Source organism: Pseudorca crassidens, chromosome 10 (genome assembly GCF_039906515.1).
Source record: "Pseudorca crassidens isolate mPseCra1 chromosome 10, mPseCra1.hap1, whole genome shotgun sequence".
Classification (NCBI taxonomy): domain Eukaryota; kingdom Metazoa; phylum Chordata; class Mammalia; order Artiodactyla; family Delphinidae; genus Pseudorca; species Pseudorca crassidens.
In genome coordinates this window covers 101,802,425-101,825,455 of record NC_090305.1, presented here as the reverse complement: position 1 = coordinate 101,825,455, position 23,031 = coordinate 101,802,425, and the positions used below count along the sequence as shown (strand labels likewise).

Here is a 23,031-nt window from a genome sequence, read left to right as displayed (position 1 = left end):
AACCCAGTATCCATTCTCTTAAACATGTATGGAATGCCTCTGCTCTGCTAAGGAATGTGTTAGGTCTTGGGTTGATCTTTCTCTGTCTGTGTCTGTCTGTCTCTCTCTGTGTGTCTCGGTCTCTTAACATTTTTTGTTATGGAACATATATAGACATAAAAGTACATAAAACATATGTGTAATTTATAGTTTAAAAATAATCAACCTTGTAATCATCATCAGGTGAAGAAGTATTCAACCGCCTCCTTCAAGTGTTCTCTCCCAGTCAGAATTCCTCCCGACCCCAAGAGGGCGTCGCAGTTGTAACTTGCTTTTCTTTATACGTTTACTACCTATGTGTGCCATTCTAGACAAATTAGCTTAATTTTGTCTGGTGGTTTCTTTTTGTTTTTTTTGTGGGTTTTTTTAGCCCTGTTTGATTGGAATTATCCTGTAAGTCTTCTCTGTGTCTTGTTTATGAGATCTTTTAAAGTAGTGGCCATGTCCTAAGAGGTTGTCTTCTCCATATGAAGCCTGCTTCTCGGGTGGGGGACGGCTTCACCCTGGAACTTTCGCGGATGTCCCAGCCTCCCTTTTCACTCACCTGCTGCTCCCCTGTTAATAGACGTGGTGTTGCTTTGGTCTGAACTTTTTTTTCAGTCAGTATTTTGGTCACAGTCGTCACCACTGTTAAAGCCCACCAGCATCCATGTGTAATGGAAAATGGTGTGTTAGAAAAATTCTGCCCAGCACAGATGTAGAGAACAAACGTATGGACACCAAGGGGGGAAAGTGGCGGTGGGGTGGGGGGGGTGAGGGGGTGGGATGAATTGGGAGATTGGGATTGACATGTATACACTGATGTGTATAAAATGGATAACTAATAACAACCTGCTGTATAAAAAGATAAATAAAATAAAATTCAAAACAAAAATTCTGCCCAGTTTTGGAGAGCGCAGGACTGGGGGAGGGTGGGGGGACACTTCTGGAGATACATAGGTTAATTAGGGTCTGAACAGAAACTTTAGTTGTGCATTAATGAGCAATTTGCTTGAAGGCTGAGACGTGTTACAAGTCAGCTTTGTCGCAGCGCCAGGTTTCCTTGGATGGTAATGCAGGGACTTTTAGATATACAGAAAAAGCTTAAATTGTTTGTTCCAGTACTCAAACAATACTCTGCATTGTATAGAGATGGCTGCCGGAGAGCAACAAAGAGCTGAAACAATAGGCGGCCTCATGCACCACCTAAAATTATGAATGAAGAAGGACCCTCCGTATGTATCCCTCTTGGTGTTTATTTTATATCTGTTTTGCATGAAAAGAGTTGCCTGTTAATCCTTCTTGGCTAATGATTAGATTTTAATGGAGTGAATTCCAGAACTGAAGGGTTTGAGGCAGATGCTTCCTGCCGAGCAGTGTAGCACAGTGTTCACACTCCCTCACCTTACGCTGGACAGAGCCTGTGCTGTTTCCCTGTTCACAGTCGAGGGAGTGATGAGTGCACATTTCTGCATGTTTCCCCCCCTTTGAAAACAAACACACCTTCCATGACGTGGCAGCCCTATTAAAGTGACAAGGGATTAATTTAAAATTTTATTTCGTTGTCGGCAGCTTTCTCCTGTACCCATTTTCTCCCTTTCTTACTGTGCGTGTCCTTTTAAACTATTGGTTTTTTTTTTGATGAGCAACTGATAAACTATTGGCTGACCCCACAGAGAACCGTGTTTTATTTCCCTGCTGAAAAGCTCTGACCTCTTTGCCAGTGCTTAAAATCATCCAGGAGAGTGATTTGGGTAGCTTTTTAAAGAAATATGTAATAGCAGCTATAGTACCAGGCTAGAAGTTCTATGGCGTGGAGGGTAAAAGGGATGGAAAATAGTAGTCATTCTCGGTGTGAAACCTATGTAAAGTTCTGTAACACTGACGCACTGAATTCCCCATTGGGAACAATTACCACCAGTTTCTGGAGATGATGATGGAGCCCTTTTTCTGTTAGAGGCTTTATTTCAATAAAGGGAGGGAAGCGGTAGAGTGAAGTAGAATTCCAGGACTAACAGCAGACATCAAATATTGCTCTTAGCGTCCAATAATAAATATAACACATAATAGATATATATATAAATAAAGTGATCTATATATAAATATATTTTTACATATTTTCTCTATATAAATATATAAAATACATACACACACGTGTATACCATACATGGTTTTATATTTTGTTCGACAGAGAGAGAGAATGAGAGAGAGCCTTCTTGTAGAGTGGGAAGAATCCTTATATACCATGTAAGGAGAAAATAGTGGAACCACCGCATCTCCTTGGCTTTCCTGCCTGCAGGCTGTTCAGAATCTGACTCCATCCTTCTTTCCTTTCCCCTAGGCCCAGTGAAAGGCTGGTTCTTCTATTTATGCTCACAGGTCCCTACCCTCTGGCCTCAGGGACTTATCAGTGATTGGCTTCTTTTCTGATTTCCTTTCTTCCTCTTCTTGGGTCTTTCCCTTCATCATGTGCTTACGCACAAGTCTCTCCCAACTTTAAAACAAAAACTAACCCATCCCTAAACCTTGTGTTCCCTTCTTACCTATTAGGTCTCTTTTCCTTGCCATCCACGTTATCGGAAGAAGGTCGGTGTTCTCTGTTTAGCTTCTGTCCATTCGCTCCTCATTCCACCGCCATCTGATTTCTGTTCCCACGACTCCATTGAAACTTTTTTGGACAGGGTCACTAAATGTTACCCTCGTGGCACGTTCAGTGGACACTTGTTCGTCCTTGGTGGTTCCAAATTCTTAAAATTCTTACATTCCTTGGCTCAGAGACTTATGGGGTCCCCACTCCATCGTGAACGAGGTGCTGTGCGCGGCATTGGCAGGGGTTTTATGTGCTCCTGGGGGTGGGTAGGAGGGTACGTGAGAGAGAGGCAGGCTGATAAACATTTGTTCTGAGCTTGAGAACAGATTGGAAGGAAATAGGAGAAATAGGAGAGGACGTGACTGTGTGATGCTTTGGGCAAGAGGTGGTGGCAACCCAAGTCACAGCGGTGGTCGTGGAGTTGGAGAAGGGGGTAGATTTTAAAGATGTTTGGAGAGAAGACTGAAGGGCGTGGTTCTGGATGGGAGCAGGGGAAGAGGCAGGTGACGGGGAGGATAGTGGCTGCTTCCTCAGCTTCCGGCTTGTCCACGTGGAGGGACGGTGCTGCCATTTGCAGAGACGGGAAACACAGGGGGAAGACTGGGTTCTGTGGTGAGATTGTGAGTTTCATGAGTTTAGTTTTGGGTGTGTTAAGTTTGAAGGATCTTTGAAATTTCAAAGGAGAGATAAGTATTAGAAAGTTGAGTATATAGGTTTAGAGCTCAGAGAAGTGGCCACTGCCGGAGATGGTAATTTGGGACAGAGAATAAGAATGGTCACCTAGGAACAAAGACTAGAATGAGAAGTTGAAGAGGTCCTAGGAACCCTTCTCTTAGTCAGGTCTCCATGGGTTTTCTTCATTATCACTAAAATAACCGCATCACTGACCCCACCTCTCATCACGTTCCCTCTGGGCCTTGGTCTGTAACATCACGGGAGTGTCATTCCTCATGTACCCCTCCAGCCTCATCCTCCACTACTCTGTCGCCCACGTCATGTCTCCCATCGCTCCTTCACTTGCACCTGTGGTCCACACACACCCGACTCCTTCCTTCCAGTGAGCCGTGGCCTCTTCCTGAAATTCCACCTCTTCTTTCTCATGACGCCTGTTAGCCTCTCCCTCAAGGGCAGAGGCTTCTTCTGGAAAGTGACCCTCTTCACCCCGACCTTCTTGGCAGGGTTAGGTGTTGCGTTTGCGTGGCGTGCCACGTGTGCTTCTGTCAGAGCATTTGTACTCACCTGTCTGCCTTGCTGTAAGCTCTGGGAGGGCCAGGCCTTTGTCTTTGGTCTCTTTGTTCTTAGCATCAAGCACCGTGGTGTCTGCTTATGAGTGAATCCACTCCACTGTCTTTTCATTAAAGATAAAGAGACATTGGAATTGTGTGACTAGCCCAGGGATGCTCAGTTAGTTGAGAACACAAGGGAGTTTGTTAATTCTTAGAATGTTCTTAGAGGGGGGACAGAGAGCCAGGAAAAGGAGGCATATGAAGGTTGGGGGGGCACTCTTTAAGGCTCAGTGTCTGTAGAGAAACATTTTGAAGTGGGCTGGTTGCTTAGAAATAACTGCCCCTCCTCATCTGTTTTTTTGTTTTTTGTTTTTTTGTTTTAAATAGAAGGGGCACAGCCCACTGGGGAGACACATCGATCTCATCATTTTATTTTTATATTTATTTATTTATTTGTTTGTTTGTTTTTGGCTGTGTTGGGTCTCCGTTGCTGTGCACAGGCTTTCTCTAGTTGCAGCGAGCGGGGGCTACTCTTCGTTGCGGTGCGCGGGCTTCTCATTGCAGTGGCTTCTCTTGTTGTGGAGCATGGGCTCTAGGTGCGCGGGCTTCCGTAGTTGTGGCGCGTGGGCTCAGTAGTTGTGACGTGTGGGCTCAGTAGTTGTGGCGCACGGGCTTAGTTGCTCCGCGGCATGTGGGATCTTCCCGGACCGGGGCTCGAACCCGTGTCCCCTGCATTGGCAGGCGGGTTCTTAACCACTGCGCCACCAGGGAAGCCCCTCATCTTGTTTTCTAATCACTTGCCTTTAGTCTATGAAGTGAACTGATCACTTATGGGAGCATATTTAATACCTGTTACGTGCCAGGCACTGTTGTATGTGCTGGGGATGTAGATGTCAACAAAATAGACAGCAGGATCCCTGGGTTTTTGGAGCATAACAGCGAAGATGGGAGGCACACAATGAAGATGTAAATAAAGAAAGAAGGTAATTACAGGTTATGAAAAGCGTTCTTATTACAGGTTGCTGTCTCTTAGCTGACTTACTGTTTACAGTAGTTTTATCCACGCTCAAAAAGTGACTAGCATTCCCAAGCTTTGAGTGGATGATTTCCCTTATTGTCTTGTGAAGGACTTAAACGTATGTTGAGGAAACTTGAAAAAAGTTTCCTTTGGAATCTTAGAAGTGTGGAGTCTCCTACTTGGTTTATTCACTGTGATCAGAGTCAGACTGCCTTGCTTCATCGTACCTGTCTGTTATATTGGGAACTAGTGTTTATTGCAGTCTTCTCAACTTAAAAAAACCCAAGATAGTCAAATGGTTCATTTGGGTCCTAATAGGAATAAAATATATATTTAGAATTTACAAATTCAGTGAATTAAAAAAAAAAAGCCCAGGAAATCAATGGATTAGTTGTATGTTCTTTTTAAAGTACTCTAGTCAGACCTTAAAAGATATTGCCCTGTCTGGGATAGATCCTCCAGTAACCCAAAGGAATTTTTATTGGGAGCTCTTATTTTGTGATAACAGAGTGTTTGCCGAGGGCTAGACAAAAAGTCAGTCTTGGACTTCATGTGGATAATGGACTGGAGTGTCCCACCTGTTTGGTTTCCTTTTTTTCTTTCGTTTGCATTGAAACATAATTAATTATGGTGAAATCTTAAGGGCATGGGTTCAAGAATTTTCCCCCTCTGTTTTTACTTTTTGTAACCACTACCCAGATCAAGACATGGCGCATTTTCATCACCACAGGAAGTTCCTTCATGCCCCCTCGCTAGGCGGTACCCGTCCCCCAGAGGTAATGTTACCACTGCTTCGACTCAGAGGTCATAAATTAGTGTTGCCTGCTCTTGGGCTGCACGTCAGTAGAATCATTTGATTCCAGCTTCTTGTGCTCGGCGTAATATTTCTGAGATTGGTCCACGTTGTTGCCCAGATCAGTAGTTTGTTCTTTTGGATTGCCCTGCTGTAGTCTGTCACACGAGTATATCACAATTTGCTTCTCTGTTCTCAGGTTGATGGACATTTGTCTTGTTTCCAGGTTTTAACCATTACGAATAAAGATGCTCTAAACAGTTGTTTCACTGTGGCAAAGGTATACCATAAAATTTGTTATTTTAGCCGTTTTTAGGGTACAGGTCAGTGGTATTCGGTCTGTTCACTTTGTGGTGCAGCCTCCGAACATTTTTATACAAGCCTTTTTGTGGACATATGTGCTCCTTTCTCTTGGATAAATACTCATGGTGGAATTGCTGGGTCATCGGGTAAGCTGAACTTTTTTTAGAAACTGCTCAACTGTTTTCCAAAGTGGTTGTACCATCTGACGCTCCCACCAGCAGCACCTAAGGGCTCCAGGAACTCTGTGTCCTCACCAGTACGGGGTGTCACCAGTCTTAAATTTTAGCCCTGCTGGGGGTTTATCATTGGACAATATCCAGGTATTTTTCACTGTTAACTTATAATCCGTTACTTATTGGAATACCTGCTAGGACACTGCTGATTGGTACGATGTGCCAAAATACATAGTCTCTGCTTTGGATGAGCTGATGGCCTCAGTTAGAGGCTGGAATATGTATGTTTGTTGTCTAATTGCAGGGCAGAGGTAGTGATTTTGGTATTGTTCAAAGGAGGGGTTGTTTTTCCAAGTGGGTAAATCCAAGGCCGTGGAAACCAGGAGGCAGCCAGAGTGAGAGATGTGAACAAACACCAACGTGGCACAGAGGCCTCTTTTTTTGGGAACACTTTCCCGTAGTATAGTGTTGCTTTGCTTTAGTTCATGTTGGGTAATGATTCATCCACCCACTGGCCTGTTAAAAGAAAGCTCAGGGATTAAGGTCTCTCAGCTCCAGTTTGATTTATCTCCTGGTTTACCTCCCATTCCCTCTTTAGGTTCTTCTAATCTGTGACTCGCCCCCCCCCCCCTTTCGAATGCCCTCCACGCTCCTTTCCAGCAACATGAATTCTATAGATCCTTCAACCTCCATTTATAAAACTTTACCTGAAACTTTTTATAGGCAGGAATAGTACTGTAACCTGTTGAATTCTCAATTCCTGGCAAGATGCCTTGTTGTCTTTCTGATTGTTGTCTGATGATGTTTATATCCTTTTCTTTTGAGTTTCTGTAGAGTTTACAGTCTGTAACACTCATTTAGCAGTCAGAGCACCTTGTATTTTGTTATCTTTAATGTAAATACAGCGTGACATTGAAAGCAAACAAATGTAACAGCTTCCATCTAAATAGGTAAGGTGCTGAAGCTTGTCTTCAAAATAGTCACCCTGGAAAATTACACACTTAACCCTGTGATGATCTCATTCCGAGAACACTGCCGGTGATTGAGAAGCTGCCTTCATGGTCCGAGATACAGTCTTTTGAATATTTTAAACAGTTACCAGTAATTAAATATATATATTAGATATTTGTAGAGGGCTCATTCTCTGCCAGGCTCAGTTCTATGTAAGTGTGCCTATAAAATGATGAGCTGCTTTTTCCTATGTCATTCTAAAGCCAGTTCCACAAGTGGAGTTTGAAAATATATTTTAATCAGTGACAGTTTTCTTTGGAATAAGTAGGTTCAAGTCATTCCAGAATGACTGCCTTGGAAATGACAACACTCATTTGCATGCTCACCAATAATTTTTAAAATTCAGTTTTATTGGGGGGTGTGTGTGTGTGTGTGTGCGTGCGTGTACACATACGCAAGGCAAGGAGTCTACTATCTTTTGTGTATCCCGCTGCTAGTAAGCAGCACGTCTTGCCGTGACGTGGCCGGCACTAAGTGAGTGCGTGGTGATTTGAGATCACAGAGCCCTTATTTTAGAGGGCTGAGATAATTTGGCTGTTATGCGAGGTAGACTGACAATCTCTGGCTTCATCTGTGTACTGTTCAGCTTTGCTCACTCATTTGTATGTTTGTGAAGTTCTAGCAACGTGTTCTTCAGCTCACTTTATGGAAGATTTGAATGCTGCCTAGTTTGCCTGAGAGGGATTTTCTGTAGAATGACTCCCCCATTCCCATCGCTGATGGGGGATAATCACAGCTTATAGTGACCACAATGGTGTCCAGAGTGCAGTTCAGGGAATAGTTGGTGCACCTTAAAATACTTATTGCTGCCTTTAAAGGTTTTGAAATCTTCAGCTGTGCTAGGTCTTATGTGTCATGAGGGAAAAGAAAAAAATCAAGTTCCTGCCCTTCCCAGGGCTTATCTTTTAAGTAACAAGAGGAGAGCGAGAGAAACTCCGGTGACATGAGTGACACTGGGACACATACATACCCATACAGGGACTCATGTTGTTTTGATTTTGTGGTGTGTGTGTGTGTGTGTGTGTGTTTTGCACAGTTTATTTCTTTGGGTTTAGAAACTTTCCCTTCTGTGTTTGATTCATCTCACTTGGTTACATCGTAGCCGTGAGGGTTGATGGACTAATTCTTCTAATGCGCAGGGTTTATCTTGAGAATCTTGGAAAGATAAGGATTCACCATATTTACTGTCCTCCATGTTGGCTCTGTTTCTGCTGTAGCTTTTAAAAGATGATAGTTGTTTTTTTAATCTAGTGTTTTTTTAACAGCTTTACTGAGATATAATTTGCATATCATAAAATTCTCCCGTTTAAAACGTACAGTTCAGTGGTTTTCTGTATATTCGCAGAATTGTGTAACCATCGCCCCGATCTAAGATTAGAACATTTTCATCAGTGTCAAAAGAAATCTTGTTCCCACTGGCAGTCCCTCTCCATTCCTTCTCTTCCTCCCGGGCCCTGGTAACCACTGGTTTACTTTCTGTCTCTATAGAGCTGCATGTTCTGAATGTTTCATGTGAATGGAATCATATCATATATGGGTTTTTGTGACTGGCTCCTTGCACTTAGCGTAATGAAAGGCTCACTCACGCTGTAGCAGGTGTCACTGCTTCATTCTTTTCTATGGCTGAATAATAGTCCCTTGTATGGATGGGTCCCATTTTATTTATCCAAAAGTTAATGTTTTTTAAGAAGCAGTAATAGCTCCTGGATAGAGGTGAGGCTGAGCAGTTATACAGACTATGATGTCTTCTTCAGCCCTGAAAAGCAGAAGAAAGGCAAACCGTTTTGTTTGCTGATCTGCACTTGAACCCCAGCAAAATGTCATGGTCACAGTCCTATGGTGTAACCCCCTGGTGCAGTAGCATGCTTTATTTTCAGTATCTGAGTGATAATTTCTGCTCACAGGTAGACTGACAGTCTCTGCCTTTGTCTTTATTCTGTTCAGTTTGGGTCACTCACTTACACGTTGCACCGATGGCTCTAGAGGAAGTTGGTAGATTCCTCGCTGTCAAGTAATTTGCACTTTAGTTGTGGTTTATATACACACATCTGTGTGTGTGTGTGTGTGTGTGTGTGTGTGTGTGTATGGCAGTGAAATTGGAGTTTCTGTGTTAGGCCTCTAATTTTACATGGATGTCTATTGATAGATATGTGTGTATATTTAGAACATTTCTATTATATATAAAGTTAAATATATATGTATACATATGTACCCAGATACATAGGTAGGTAGGTAGGTGGAAGGAAGGTCTTTGGCACTTCAAAGACTTCAGAACCATAATGTCATTCAACCTGAACCATAATGGATTATCAACTAAGTGTTCTGTAGTTTTTTTCTCAGTTATCGTGGGGTTAGACAAGGCAGACTGCTGAATGCTAGCAGTCCTACCTAGGAGGCGCACTCATAGGATACAAGAAATGTGCTGCTGACACTCACACGTAAGTCCTGCGTACTGTGTTTAATGATGTCACCTGGTTTTTCAATTTATTTGTGCTTTGTAATAAACTTCATATATCTAGACATTTGCAGGTTTCTTTCCCCCTTTTTTTTTTTTTTTTTTTGCGGTACGCGGGCCTCTCCTGCTGCGGAGCACAGTCTCCGGACGCGCAGGCTCAGCGGCCATGGCTCACGGGCCCCGCCGCTCCACGGCATGTGGGATCTTCCCGGACCGGGGCACGAACCCGTGTCCCCTGCATCGGCAGGCGGACTCTCAACCACTGCGCCACCAGGGAAGCCCTGCAGGTTTCTTTAAAAGAAAAACAACCACCTTGTAATCAGATGTCTGCAAAATGACTTCTAGGATAAGTGTTTCCCTCGGTACAGATTCTCTTTGAATTTTTGTTAAAAAGCTTTCACGTATTTAAAGTATCTAAAAAGGTTCTGTACTTTGTAACTCTGACATTCATGGAAACATCACCTCTTGTTAAAGTCTTCCATAAATGTTGCAGACTTTGTGATTATTCTCCTTTAGAGTGTTCTGAGTCCAACTGGTATAAAAAGATGTCTGAATGCTCAGGATACTGTTAGGACTTTGTCACTCATGTGAGCTTTTTGGATGTCTAAATGATGCCTACCCTGACAGATGTTTCCTGACATTCATTTTACTTGCAGGATTTCTCTCGTGTGGTTTCTCTGCTGTACAATAAAGTATGACTTCTGGGGAAAAAAGAAAGAAAATGTGTGGCCACAGGTCAGGAGCCATTCCTCTGTCTTGAAGCAGCGTTGGAAAAGCAACCTGGGACAAAAGAAAGAGCCTCTGGCACTTTTGAATTTTGGGAGACAGAAACCTTTAGAAATTAGCATGAGATTCTTTGTAAATTATTTTATTTCTTATTTTATGAATATGCCCAGCCTGAAATGAGATGTTTTAAAAGGCAGATCTAGCAAAGGGCGTTTTGACCTCCTCCGCTGACGCCACTTACCCGGGCCTGTTCTTAACTCAGTCCGCAGCTTGCCCGGGAGTGATCGCCGTGGCCTCAAGTTAATCCTGGGGAGCCAGCTGGGCGCACGCTGGCACGCTCCTGCTCAGCCAGTTGAGACTAGTGTCTGCAGTTAGAGTACAAGTTCCTCTGCTTCCCTGCCCCTCTCAGTTTTCTAGGCTTGGAGAAATTTACAAATCAGTAGCCGTGGACTCCATCTGCAAAGCTTTTATTGAACATCTCAGGGTCCTAATCCAAAGCTTTTGGGGGAATGAGTTGTTTTATTATGTAGAAGACATGTAGGAACTCTATGGCAGTAGATGCATTACAGGGAATATAGGGCAGCAGATGGTGAACCCATGTTGCTTATGGGGAAATTGAGGTATCGGTGAGGGTCCCCTCGCTGAGGTTCTGAACGCTAAAGAGGTGAACATTTAAAATAATTAGGCAGAGAAGTACCAGTACATCATTGTTTGAAAACAGGGTGTCCTACAGGTGGTTTTTAGGTATTTGACCTGTTACCGTTGGCTGGAGGAACCAGGACGGCCTAAGTCTTGCTGTCTGTACCCCTGATGCTTCGGGCGTTTCCTGATCAGATGCTTGAGCCTTGAGATACTCAGTCATCAGTTCTCCTTTCCAGCAACCACATCACTGTACAAACACCCCTTAGGCAGTTGGAAATGTTTGATCAGAATATTGGTTGATCATAGTATTGATCAGTTTTGAAAGTGGAAGAGGCACAAGAGAAGATACCCACTAGCGTGCATGGGAACGTCTGGGGGGCATGCTTAATGACAGATTTTGAGGGTCCCTGGACCCCCTGGGACTGGGTTCGGGCCTAGGAATATGCATTTTAAACAAGCATCTCAGGGGATTCTGATATAGGTGGTCCGGGACCACACATTGAAAAACATTGTACCGAGTGGTGAGTAGGAGGAGCTGAATGAGACACAATAAGGAAAATCCCCACAGACGATGGGAGTAAACTGAGAACCACTTTTGCTTTAAGTAGCAGCTTGGTGTAGATCATGATCAGACTTAACCAAAAGTTAATTTACTCCCAAATTTTCAGGAATACATTTGTCACATGAAGTCAGTTTCACCTGAAAAATATTTAGCATCTTACAGAAAACCGCGAGAGAAAGAATGTAATTCCTCCTGAGTATACAACACCTATTTTTATTTTTGGCTGCGTTGGGTCTTCGTTGCTCGGGCTTTTCTCTGGTTGCGGCGAGCGGGGGCTACTCTTCGCTGCGGTGTGCGGGCTTCTCACTGTGGTGGCTTCTCTTTTTGCGGAGTACGGGCTCTAGGCGCACGGACTTCAGTAGTTACAGCACGTGGGCTCAGTAGTTGTGGCACACGGGCCCTAGAGCCTGTGGGTTCAGTCGTTGCGGCACGTGGGCTCAGTAGTTGTGGCTCGCGGGCTCTGGAGCGCAGGCTCAGTAGTTGTGGTGCATGGGCTTAGTTGCTCCGCGGCATGTGGGATCTTCCTGGACCAGGGAGCGAACCTGTGTCCCCTGCATCGGCAGGCGGATTCTTAACCACTGCGCCACCAGGGAAGTCCCTACAACACGTATTTTAAACTTTTTGCTAAAATAAGATCCTTTGCTGCTTCTGCTTCATACATCCTTCCTCTTATTCCTCCCAAGCAAGTCCCCGGTGCCTTGACAGTGTCCCAGTAGACAATCTGTGGTCTCAGTGGGGTACCCTGATAACGTGTGGGTGAATGTGGAAGCAAGGATTTGGATGTGAATGAGTTGGCATCCCTTTCTCCATCTCGGATTATCACCTCTGGGCTTTCAGCCACCTCTGGGATTCATAATAGGTGTAATGTGAGAATCTTCAGTGAATGTCCATCCGCCTTTGAGAGGTTGGAGCATTAGCCATTTAAGTTATTTGCCGAAATACCGAGTGCTTATGTTAATTGGATCATCAAAGACTGAACCTCCCTGAATGAGTATAAGAAAGAAAATGCAAGTCTTTCAGGCCTCAGTTCTCAAGGCAACAGATGGAAGCCTCTCAATTACATGAGCTCACATCTGTCCCTCTGATTTGACTGGGTCTGTGCCACAATGTGCTATGGAATTAGTGATTCTGTAATCCCTGGAAAGCACGGTTGAAGTGAGATTGACAAAGAGCTAGACCCTCAAGGTTAATGGCACAGGGAGAACAAGAAGCTTGGAGAACTAATAGTGAAATACAAATGTCAGTGGTTGCAAACTGCTCATCCATTTAATTTGCTGGAAGTTAGTATAGTCTAGTAGACCCCAAATTAAAATGTTTCAGTATTGCTTTGTTTCTTCATTAGTCTAATTCCCATTGACCTTATGTCAAGGCTAAAACAATTTAGAAGCACGGCTAGCATGGGAACAGTTTTAATGACTATTGTCAGCATGGTTTTAAAGGAAATAGGTTGGCAAAACATATGTAGGTCCTTAAATCTATTAATAGTGTGAAATTTTATTTCTTTGTTTTGTTAAACCATTAACATAAGGCTTTGGGGGATGGATTGAATTTCTGAAATGCCAGAATGTCCATGGTGAATATCACGGTTATTTATTATTTCGGAGTTTGCTACCCAGGTGTATGCAGTGGGTATTTAGCAATGGATGGGGCCTCATTCTACATAGGCCGGCCTATCAAGAAACGGCATGGCAAGAGAGTGGCTTTTAGGAGAGCGTTTGTAATAAAATTTGCATACCTTCTAAAGGGAAGTAAGAGTAAGGATCAGATTTTCGTTCCTATGCCTGCAGGACATAGATAAGGGGAAAAATAGATTTGAATAAAAAGACAGGATCGGAGGACATCTTTACAAAGCAAAAATCTGATAGGGGACTTGTGTGTAGAAGATATAAAAAAACTCTGACACCTCAACTTTAAGAAGACATACAGATGACCAACAGGCACGTGAAAAGACGCTCAGCGTCATTAGTCATTAGGAAATTGCAAATCAAGACTACAGTGAGATACAACGTCATACGCACTAAAATGGCTAAAAGAAAAAAGACAATGACGTGTTGGTGAGGGTCTGGAGACGTTGGAACCCTCCTCTGTTACTGGTAGGAATTGAAAATGCTGCAAAAGCCCCTTTGGAAAGCAGTGTGGCATTTTTCTCAAAATGTTAAAACACAGAGTTGCCGTTAGGTCCAGCAGTTCCATTCCTAGGTGTATAGCCAAGAGAACTGAAAACATAGCCTCACAAAAATCTGTCCACGAACATCCATAGCAGCATTATTTATAATAGCCAAAAAGTAGAATCAATCCAAATGCCCGTCACCTGATAAATGGGTAACTAGAATGTGGTATATGTCCTAGGATGGAATATGATTTGGCAGTAAAAACGGATGTATTGGCATAGATCATGGATGAACCCTGAAAACACTATGCTAAGTGAAAGAAGTCTGACACACCAGACTACACGTGTGATTCCGTTTCTATGAAATATGTCCTGAATAGGCAGATCTATAGAGATAGAAAGCAGGTGCATGGTTGCCAGAGAGTAGGGGTCGGGGGCAGCGTGGGGAGTGGCTGCTAATGGGTATGAGTTTCTTTCTGGGGGGATGAAGTATTCTGCCCTCAGACTGTGGTGATTATTGTACGACCCCATGAATACACTAAAACACGTGGAATCGGGCACTTTATTTTATTTATTTATTTTTAAACACCTTTATTGGAGTATGATTGCTTTACAATGGTGTGTTAGTTTCTGCTTTATAACAGAGTGAATCAGGTATACGTACACATATGTCCCCACATCTCTTCCCTCTTGCGTCTCCCTCCCTCCCACCCTAATCGGGCACCTTAAATGGGTGAATTTTATGGTATGTGAATTGTATTTCAGTAAAGCTCTTGTAACATTTGGAGATTTGAAGTGGAGAATGTTGTTTGTTACTGTTACTCCGTTCATTTGACTCTTGGCAAAGTTCTACGTGTGCCTTTGCTCACGTGAAAATACTTTGCGAAGTACCGTTAGCTTGATCATGAGCCTCGGTGATGGCACCTGTAGTCAGTGCCGTGGGTGTCTAGGCTTTGTGTCTGGCGCAAAGGGACCTTCCCTGGTGAACACGATACACAGCTCTTCTCAAGGAGCTGACAGTCAAGTATCGTGCTTTCTTTATAATCACTGCCAGCTATCTTATAGAGAAACAAATCAGTGCCATGCATGTTGTAAATTAAGATAATCTTTACAGAGAATAAGTGGTGTGTTTGTCAGGGTCGGGTGTTTGGAGACTGGGGGTGAGGAGAGGAGGGGATGGAATTCCAGGGGAAGCAGTTGACAAGGACAGGTGTGCAGATGGCCACGTGTCCATGTGAGTGTGCTGCTTTCCGGCTCGAGCCTAGCCGTTTGCTCCGCGTGGCCTGCGGGATGAAGTCCACACTCTTTCCTGAGTGTGGCCAGTGAAACTGGCCGCTCCGGAACTTCCATGCAGGGCCGCTTCTGTGGGGGCAGTCTGATTGGAAGCGGGCGGAGGGAGGGCTCACGGACTTGATTGGCGCCCGCCTGCATAGCAAACTAAGTTTTTACTCACAGTCATTGATTTGAGGGGGCCTTGGAGGCGCTAAAGCCTTTGTACGACCCAAGTCTAAGCTGTCCCCCTTACACCACTGTCTGTGGGGCTTTCTTTTCTCTGCCTTGTCCTCTCCTGTGCTTTCACCGGCCCTGTGCGCTCCAGCAGCTCAGGGGTGCCATGCTGTTTCCCACCACCCTGTGCCCACTGGCAAACTCCTACTCATCCTTCAACACCCAGCTGGAGTGCACTCGGATCCACTAAGCCTCTCCAAAGGCCTGTAACCTTGGCCAAGTTGCCAAGCCACTTTTTGCTTCCATTTTCTCTTCTGAAAGGTAAGACTAATAATAGAGCCTACTCCACAGGTAATTAGGAAGATGAAATGAAATTCGTGCACATAATGCTGTTGGGATACCTCTTGGCCCCAAGGAAATGCTCCTGAATGGTTACCCATCCTCCTGATTATTCATTTCAGGCAGAGGTGGGTGGCAGGCTCCCTCCTCTGCCTCCTGGGCACTAACATGCAAGTCTTTTACTAACAATAAATTACAGGGGAGAAGCTGTAAATTCCCTGAAAAGTCTGCAGTATGGCCACAGCTGTACAGATAAGGCTGTTCCCTGTGTTAAAGGGGTTGGGTGGTGGGGTTCACAGTCACCTGTTTTAATAGTCACTCCAGGGAGTCTGTCTGAGGAAGGAGATTCGATTAAGTGACTTAAGGGCCCCTGAGAATGTAAGACCTTTCCTGCCCACAGGAGCTTCGTCTGCCCAGGTGCCTGGTGTGGGTAGAGGGAGCGGATGGGGTGAGCTGAGGGGGACTGTGGTGGAGCCAGAAATGGACCTGGTGTCCCTGCTCTTCCCTCCACAGCCCATCGTGGCTCTAAACCAGCTCTGCTCCCACCCGAGGTCCTCGAGAAAGTCTGGGGGGCCCTTTGCCTCAACGCACTAAGGATCCTTCATTAAACTCCTGGGGAAACCAGACTTCCTGCTACGGCCAAGATCTCTCAGAATTAAGATTTATTTCAGGACACACCTCAGGGGCATAAGGAGAAACTGTTTAAATATAATTGTACACGGCTTTAGACGTGCCAGCTTCCTCAGCAGTCCTTGAACCTTGTTCCATTTAAAACTTTCCATCTTTTCGAGTGCAGACCTGATGTACGTCACTTGATGTTTTGGGGTTACGTACGCCCCTGTACACGCAGGAGGAAAACATTTGAATTTGTGTTCGTTGTTGTGGTTCTACTGTGCGTAACCGATCCCAGGTATCTGGCCCTCGGCAGGCCACCTCGTGTCCCTCACAGCCGCCTGTCCTCGGGGCCCAGCCTCTCGCTGTTTGCGCACCTGAGCTCAGCTGCCCTTTGAAGTGGAGGGCAGGCCTTTCATCTGCCTTCATTTTCACTTAACGACAGCCCAGCCTTTGATCCGCTCCATTTTCCTCTTTCTTTTGCTTCTTAATGAGTCACTTGGAGGTGAGGAGAGACCTGAAGTATGGGCCCCCAAAGGTCACAACTTTTTAAGCACAATGGTTGTTTGACCTTCATATCTTAAGCAAACATGCCCCAGGGAGTCAGCCCTCCTTGGCCTCCCATTGATAAAATTCGCTTACCGGGATAATGTAAACTTAAAAGGAGAGGTTGGGGAGGGGAGCAAGAAGTAGAAGGAAAATGTCAACAGCACACGCCCCCAGCATTTGAAGTTGTTTCATTTGGGGGACCTCCCCGCCTTCACACTGAGCAGCAAGTGGGCGTTTCGGGTTTTGGAAACACATCAAATTCTACCTGCCCCTGGAATATTTGTTTTCAGATGAACTTTTAGGACATTTTAGATTAGTATCTAACAGTATCTTTTCTTGGAACTTGGTGAAGATACAACAAGTTCTCCTTGGTTGGATATAGTTTTTATCAGCATCTTGTAAGATTTCATAAGGAAATCAAAGATTTCCAACTAATATGAAAACCTAGGGGACAGATTTGCAGTAGTCCCTTCAGAAAGCAGCTCTCACATTCCCATATTCTTTGGTTGTGCTGTACACCATGGCTATGCATTTTTCTTAATATGAAAGAAAAATATGTTTCGACATTAAATACTCTTTTGTATGTGTGAAATTAGCTGTGTGCCTCTCCAGTAAGTGTTTTAGTGCTGTTTCAAGCTGGCCAGTATACTTTGAGACTTCAGTTTCAATAGTCTCTTCGTTTGCAGTTGGGGAATGCAAAACATCTTTTAATAATAGCTTATGCAAACTATAACTGTTGAAATAAGTTTGTACGTAAAAGGACTCCGAAGTATACTGGGTGCTGTGAAAAAACCAGCATAACTGTATGTTAGCTTGGCATCCACTTAGTGAATGATGGCATGTGGTAATTTTTTGGGGATTGGTTTATTTTAACATAGGGTAAGTTCCATACGAGTCTGCTTTAAATGACCATTCCAAATTTTTCTTTTATGAATATGCATTATTATTTGAGGTATTTGATAGTTGTTCTTCACAACTCAGTTGTTACCCAGAAAATATCTATTGAATGAATGTCAATTAATCGTGGGTAATCGGAAGCTGTTAGCACAATCCCTGCCACTAAAACTCTGGACATCAACATTATTTTACTTCAAGGAAATTTGGTATGCTGATTTTTTTTTTCTCCAACAATAAAAATAATCTTATTAGAATATTAAAAGTGTCCACTGACAGTGGATGTAGAAGGTTAATTAAACTTTGTTAGATCAACCTGTGGAACTTAACATACGGAGTTATACTGCTAATTCAATCTTTATTTTCCCTCTTATGTGTTGATAAGTCAGAAAAAATGTAGCTCTCTGGCTTCTTCAATTCATTTTAGTTTCTCAACTTATGAAGAAGCAAAGATCAGCGAGTGTTGAGGGAATGATTAGGAAGAAGATGAGGGTGGCCTGTTTTGAAAGGATCAGGTGAAGGTACAGGCTGAAACACTGTCCAGTTCTCTGATCGTCCCTTAAAATGTCCCTTGGACTGGCCTCTTCTCGCCCCTCATGGGTATGAACATTGGTGCCGCGCCCCCGATGCATTGCTGCCCTGCCCCCTGGCTCAGGTGTGTCCATCCGAGCAACTCAGCATCATCAGACCACCCTTCTCTGAAGCTCTTCTTCCGCTGCGTGAGCACTCACAGAGGCTCTGTCCAGTTGTCTGCCGTCAGGTCTGAACTCTGCCTGTGCTCAGAGCCCTTTATTATCTGACCCATCCATCTGTTTAGCCAGTTACTCTTAACCAACAGAAGAAACGAGCCCTTTGTTCCAGTTAGATTGATCTCACACACACATGACGACGCCTTTCCTGCTTTCTGCCTTTATGTGTGTAGCTGTCCCCACCTGGAATGCCCATTCCCACCATTTCCAAGTGTCCAAATCCTACCTGTTTTTGCAGTTCTACTCCTGACTAGATTATTAGAGCTAGAATTGATATCTTCCTCATCTAAAACGTTCATAGCTTCTCTGTTTTCCTTTTTACATGTAATGAGTTTATTTTTATCTTGAAATTAATATTTGAAAACTTTCTCCATTTTAATTCCTAATACGGTAATTATTGATAGAAATTATGTAAGCAAAAGTTCTTTGTGGTCCTCGGTAATTTTTTTTTTTTTTTGGTAACAGCTTTATTGAGATATGATGCGTATACCATACAGTTCACCCACTTAAAGAGCATCTCTTTTGTTTTGGCATTTACGTTCTTCCTTCTGATTATTTATCACCGTGACTTAACACTCCTACTGGAACTATGGTTCGTGAGGCAAAGACCAGATCTCAGACATTTTTGTGTTCCCCTTAGTGTTGGGCATAGTGCTACAAACATACCAGGCACTAAAATGCCTTTGAACGATCCACGTTTCCTCTTTTCTTCTGCCAGTTCTAAATTCCATACCTTCTTTAGGTGGGACTAGATTCAGCAATTAGCAGCTAGCCTTTAAAATAAGGGCTGGTATGTCAATTTCCAGGGCGCTTCGGCAGGGATGCTAGTTTCACTTAACTATCATTTGGGAATGAGGAGTATCTCAAGAAGAGAACTTGGATGGCAGCTTTCAGAGCAAAGGATAATGCGCTAGGGTTTGCCCAGCGAACTTGCCAGGTGACGGGGAGACGGAAGAGTGTTCACAGCCTGAGTGAACAGCGTGAGCGGTGTAGCCTGGGAGGAGTTCGTTTGACAGGAAAGAGAGGGGTGAGGCTAGAGGGTTGGGCTGTGGAGGTCTCTACCACCAGGTTGCGAACTCTTAGACTTTATTTCAGCGATCGAATCCATCAGGGTCTTTAAACTCTCATGGTGGAAGGCTGGGTGACCATGTTGAAGGACTTTCTGCCAAGGTATGTGGTGATATGAGAGGGATAATTGAGAGGGTGAAGTTAGTGCCAATAGCTTTTATTTGCCCGAACTGTACAAGCTCCTAACACAGCATTATGTTTATTGAATGCCTAGTGTATTTCAGGAAGTGCATAAGCCAATCCCTGATCGTGTCAGGTGTTTTCTTATATTTTTCTTTCACTGTCTTTTATGTAAAAATGCTGCGTGTCCCATGTCAGACCTGTGCCGATTTGTAATCCGTGGGAGGGGGGGCGCCATGTTTTATCCAGCTTAACTCTAGTCTCTTGCAGAACAAATAAAAAGTGCTTAATAATGAGCAAGAGATTGAGAGGGAGTGACAAGATGCTCACCCCCATATTACTATGAAAGGGAAAGATTACTTTTTTAGGATAGAGAAATTCTGTGGGCATCACTGTAACCAAGTACTCAAGTTTAGTGGCACCTGCATTGGGACACAGTGGCATCAGGTGCCTTTGATGTGATGCCACGTGCTGTGCGCACCACCTCTCGTACTCTTGCCGAAAATGTTCACCTCAGATCGAATCATGAGGAAATGATCAGATCACCAAAAATTGTAGGGCAGTTAGTTGGTCTGGATTATTTAAATACACCAATGTCACGGAAGAGGAAGAAAGATAGAAAAAGTTCCTTTAGGAAAGTAAAGAGATGCAGCTATGCAGCTGCTTCCCACTAGCTATCTATTTTGAATTTGGTAGTGTCAGTGCTACTCTCTCACTTTGTCCCAGCTTACCCTTCCCCCTCCCCGTGTCCTTAAGTCCATTCTCTACGTCTGTGTCTTTATTCCTGTCCTGCCCCTAGTTTCATCAGAACCATTTTTTTAAATTCCATGTATATGTGTGTTAGCATATGCTGTTTGTTTTTCTCTTTCTGACTTACTTCACTCTGTATGACAGACTGTGGGTCCATCCACCTCACTACAAATAACTCAGTTTTGTTTCTTTTTATGGCTGAGTAATATTCCATTGTATATATCTGCCACATCTTCTTTATCCATTCATCTGTCGATGGACACTTAGGTTGCTTCCATGTCTTGGCTATTGTAAATAGAGCTGCAGTGAACATTGTGGTACACGTCTCTTTCTGAATTATGGCCTTCTCAGGGTATATGCCCAGTAGGGGGATTGCTCAATCATACAGTAGCATGCTTTGTGACCACCTAGAGGGGTGGGATAGGGAGGGTGGGAGGGAGGTGCAAGAGGGAGGGGATATGGTGGTATATGTATACATATAGCTGATTCACTTTGTTATGCAGCAGAAACTAACACACCATTGTAAAGCAATTATACCCTAGTAAAGGTGTTGAAAAAAAAAAAAGACACTGATGAAAGAAATTAAAGACGATACAAACAGATGGGGGATATGCCATGTTCTTGGATTGGAAGAATCAGCATTGTGAAAATGACTATACTGCCCAAAGCAATCTACAGATTCAATGTAATCCCTATCAAACTACCACTGGCATCTTTCACAGAACTAGAACAAAAAAATTCAGTTTGTATGGAAACACAAAAGACCCTGAAGAGCCAAAGCAATCTTGAGAAAGAAGAACGAGCTGGAGGAATCAGGCTCCCTGACTTCAGACTATACTACAAAGCTACAGTAATCAAGACAGTATGGTACTGGCACAAAAACAGGAATATAGATCAATGGAACAGGATAGAAAACCCAGAGATAAACCCACGCACATATGGTCACCTTATCTTTGATAAAGGAGGCAAGAATATAGAATATACAATGGAGAAAAGACAGCCTCTTCAATAAGTGGTGCTGGGAAAACTGGACAGCTGCATGTAAAGGAATGAAATTGGAACACTCACTAACACCATACACAAAAATAAACTCAAAATGGATTAAAGACCTAAATGTAAGGCCAGACACTATAAAACTCTTAGAGGAAAACATAGGCAGAACACTCTATGACATAAATCACAGCAAGATCCTTTTTGACCCACCTCCTAGAGAAATGGAAATAAAAACAAAAATAAACAAATGGGACCTAATGAAATTTAAAAGCTTTTGCACAGCAAAGGAAACCATAAACTAGATGAAAAGACAACCCTCAGGATGGGAGAAAATATTTGCAAATGAAGCAACGTGACAAAGGATTAATGTCCAGAATATATAAGCAACTCATTCAGCTCAATATCAAAAAAAAATCCAATCCAAAAATGGGCAGAAGACCTAAATAGACATTTCCCCAAAGAAGACACACAGATGGCTAAGAAGCACATGCAAAGCTGCTCAACATCACTAATTATTAGAGAAATGCAAATCAAAAGTACAATGAGGTTATCACCTTACACCAGTGAGAATGGCCATCATCAAAAAATCTACAAACAATAAATGCTGGAGAGGGTGTGGAGAAATGGGAACCGTCTTGCACTGTTGGTGGGAATGTAAATTGATTCAGTCACTCTGGAGAACAGTATGGAGGTTCCGTAAAAAACTAAAAATAGAACTACCATATGACCCAGCAATCCCACTACTGGGCAAAAACCCTGAGAAAATCATACTTCAAAAAAGCGAGACATGTACCGGGATTCCCTGGTGGCGCAGTGATTGAGAGTCCGCCTGCCGATGCAGGGGACACGGGTTCGTGCCCCAGTCCGGGAGGATCCCACGTGCTGCGGAGCGGCTGGGCCCGTGAGCCATGGCCGCTGAGCCTGCGCGTCTGGAGCCTGTGCTCCGCAACGGGAGAGGCCACAACAGTGAGAGGCCCGCGTACCGCAAAAAAAAAAAAAAAAAAAAAAAAAAAGAGACATGTACCACAGTGTTCATTGCAGCACTATTTACAGTAATCAGGACATGGAAGCAACCTAAGTGTCCATCAACAGATGAGTGGATATGGCACATATACACAATGGAATATTACTCAGCCATAAAGAGGAACGAAACTGAGTTATTTGTAATGAGGTGGATGGACCTGGAGTCTGTCATACAGAGTGAAGTAAGTCAGAAAGAGAAAAAGAAATACCGTATGCTGACACATATATGTGGAATCTGAAAAAAAAAAAAAAAGGTTCTGATGAACCTAGGGACAGGACAGGAATATAGACGCAGACGTAGAGAATGGACTTAAGGACACGGGCAGGGGGAAGGGTAAGCTGGGACGAAGTGAGAGAGTGGCATGGACATATATACAGTACCAAATGTAAAATTGATAGCTAGTGGGAAGCAGCTGCATAGCACAGGGAGGCCAGCTCCGTGCTTTGTGACCACCTAGAGGGGTGGGATAGGGAGGGTGGAGGGAGACGCAAGAGGGAGGGGATATGGGGATATATGTATACATACAGCTGATCCACTTTGTTATGCAGCAGAAAGTAACACAACATTGTAAAGCAGTTATACTCAAATAAAGATGTTTTTTAAAAATTCCACAAATGAAAAAGAAAGAAAATAAAGAGATGCAACAAGTCCATCGACCAGTGTGTGATTGAATCCTGGATTCTCTCCACTACCTCCCCCCAGAAGGGATAGTTCAGTTGAGGAAATTTGAACCTGGATTGGGTATTAGATAATGATGATATATGAACTTGAACTTGCTTGGGTGTGATGATGGTTCTGTGTCTGTGAAGGAGAGTGCCTTCACTAGTAGAAGACACTTGAAGTATTTGGGGTACGATGTG

General features: G+C 43.6%; 1 protein-coding gene across 7 annotated transcripts in view; it reads left to right on the top strand.

The window, feature by feature from the left end:
• The window catches only part of VGLL4 (vestigial like family member 4), a 153,909-nt gene that overhangs the window by 78,895 nt on the left and 51,983 nt on the right, over positions 1 to 23,031 (top strand). The window lies entirely within an intron of this gene.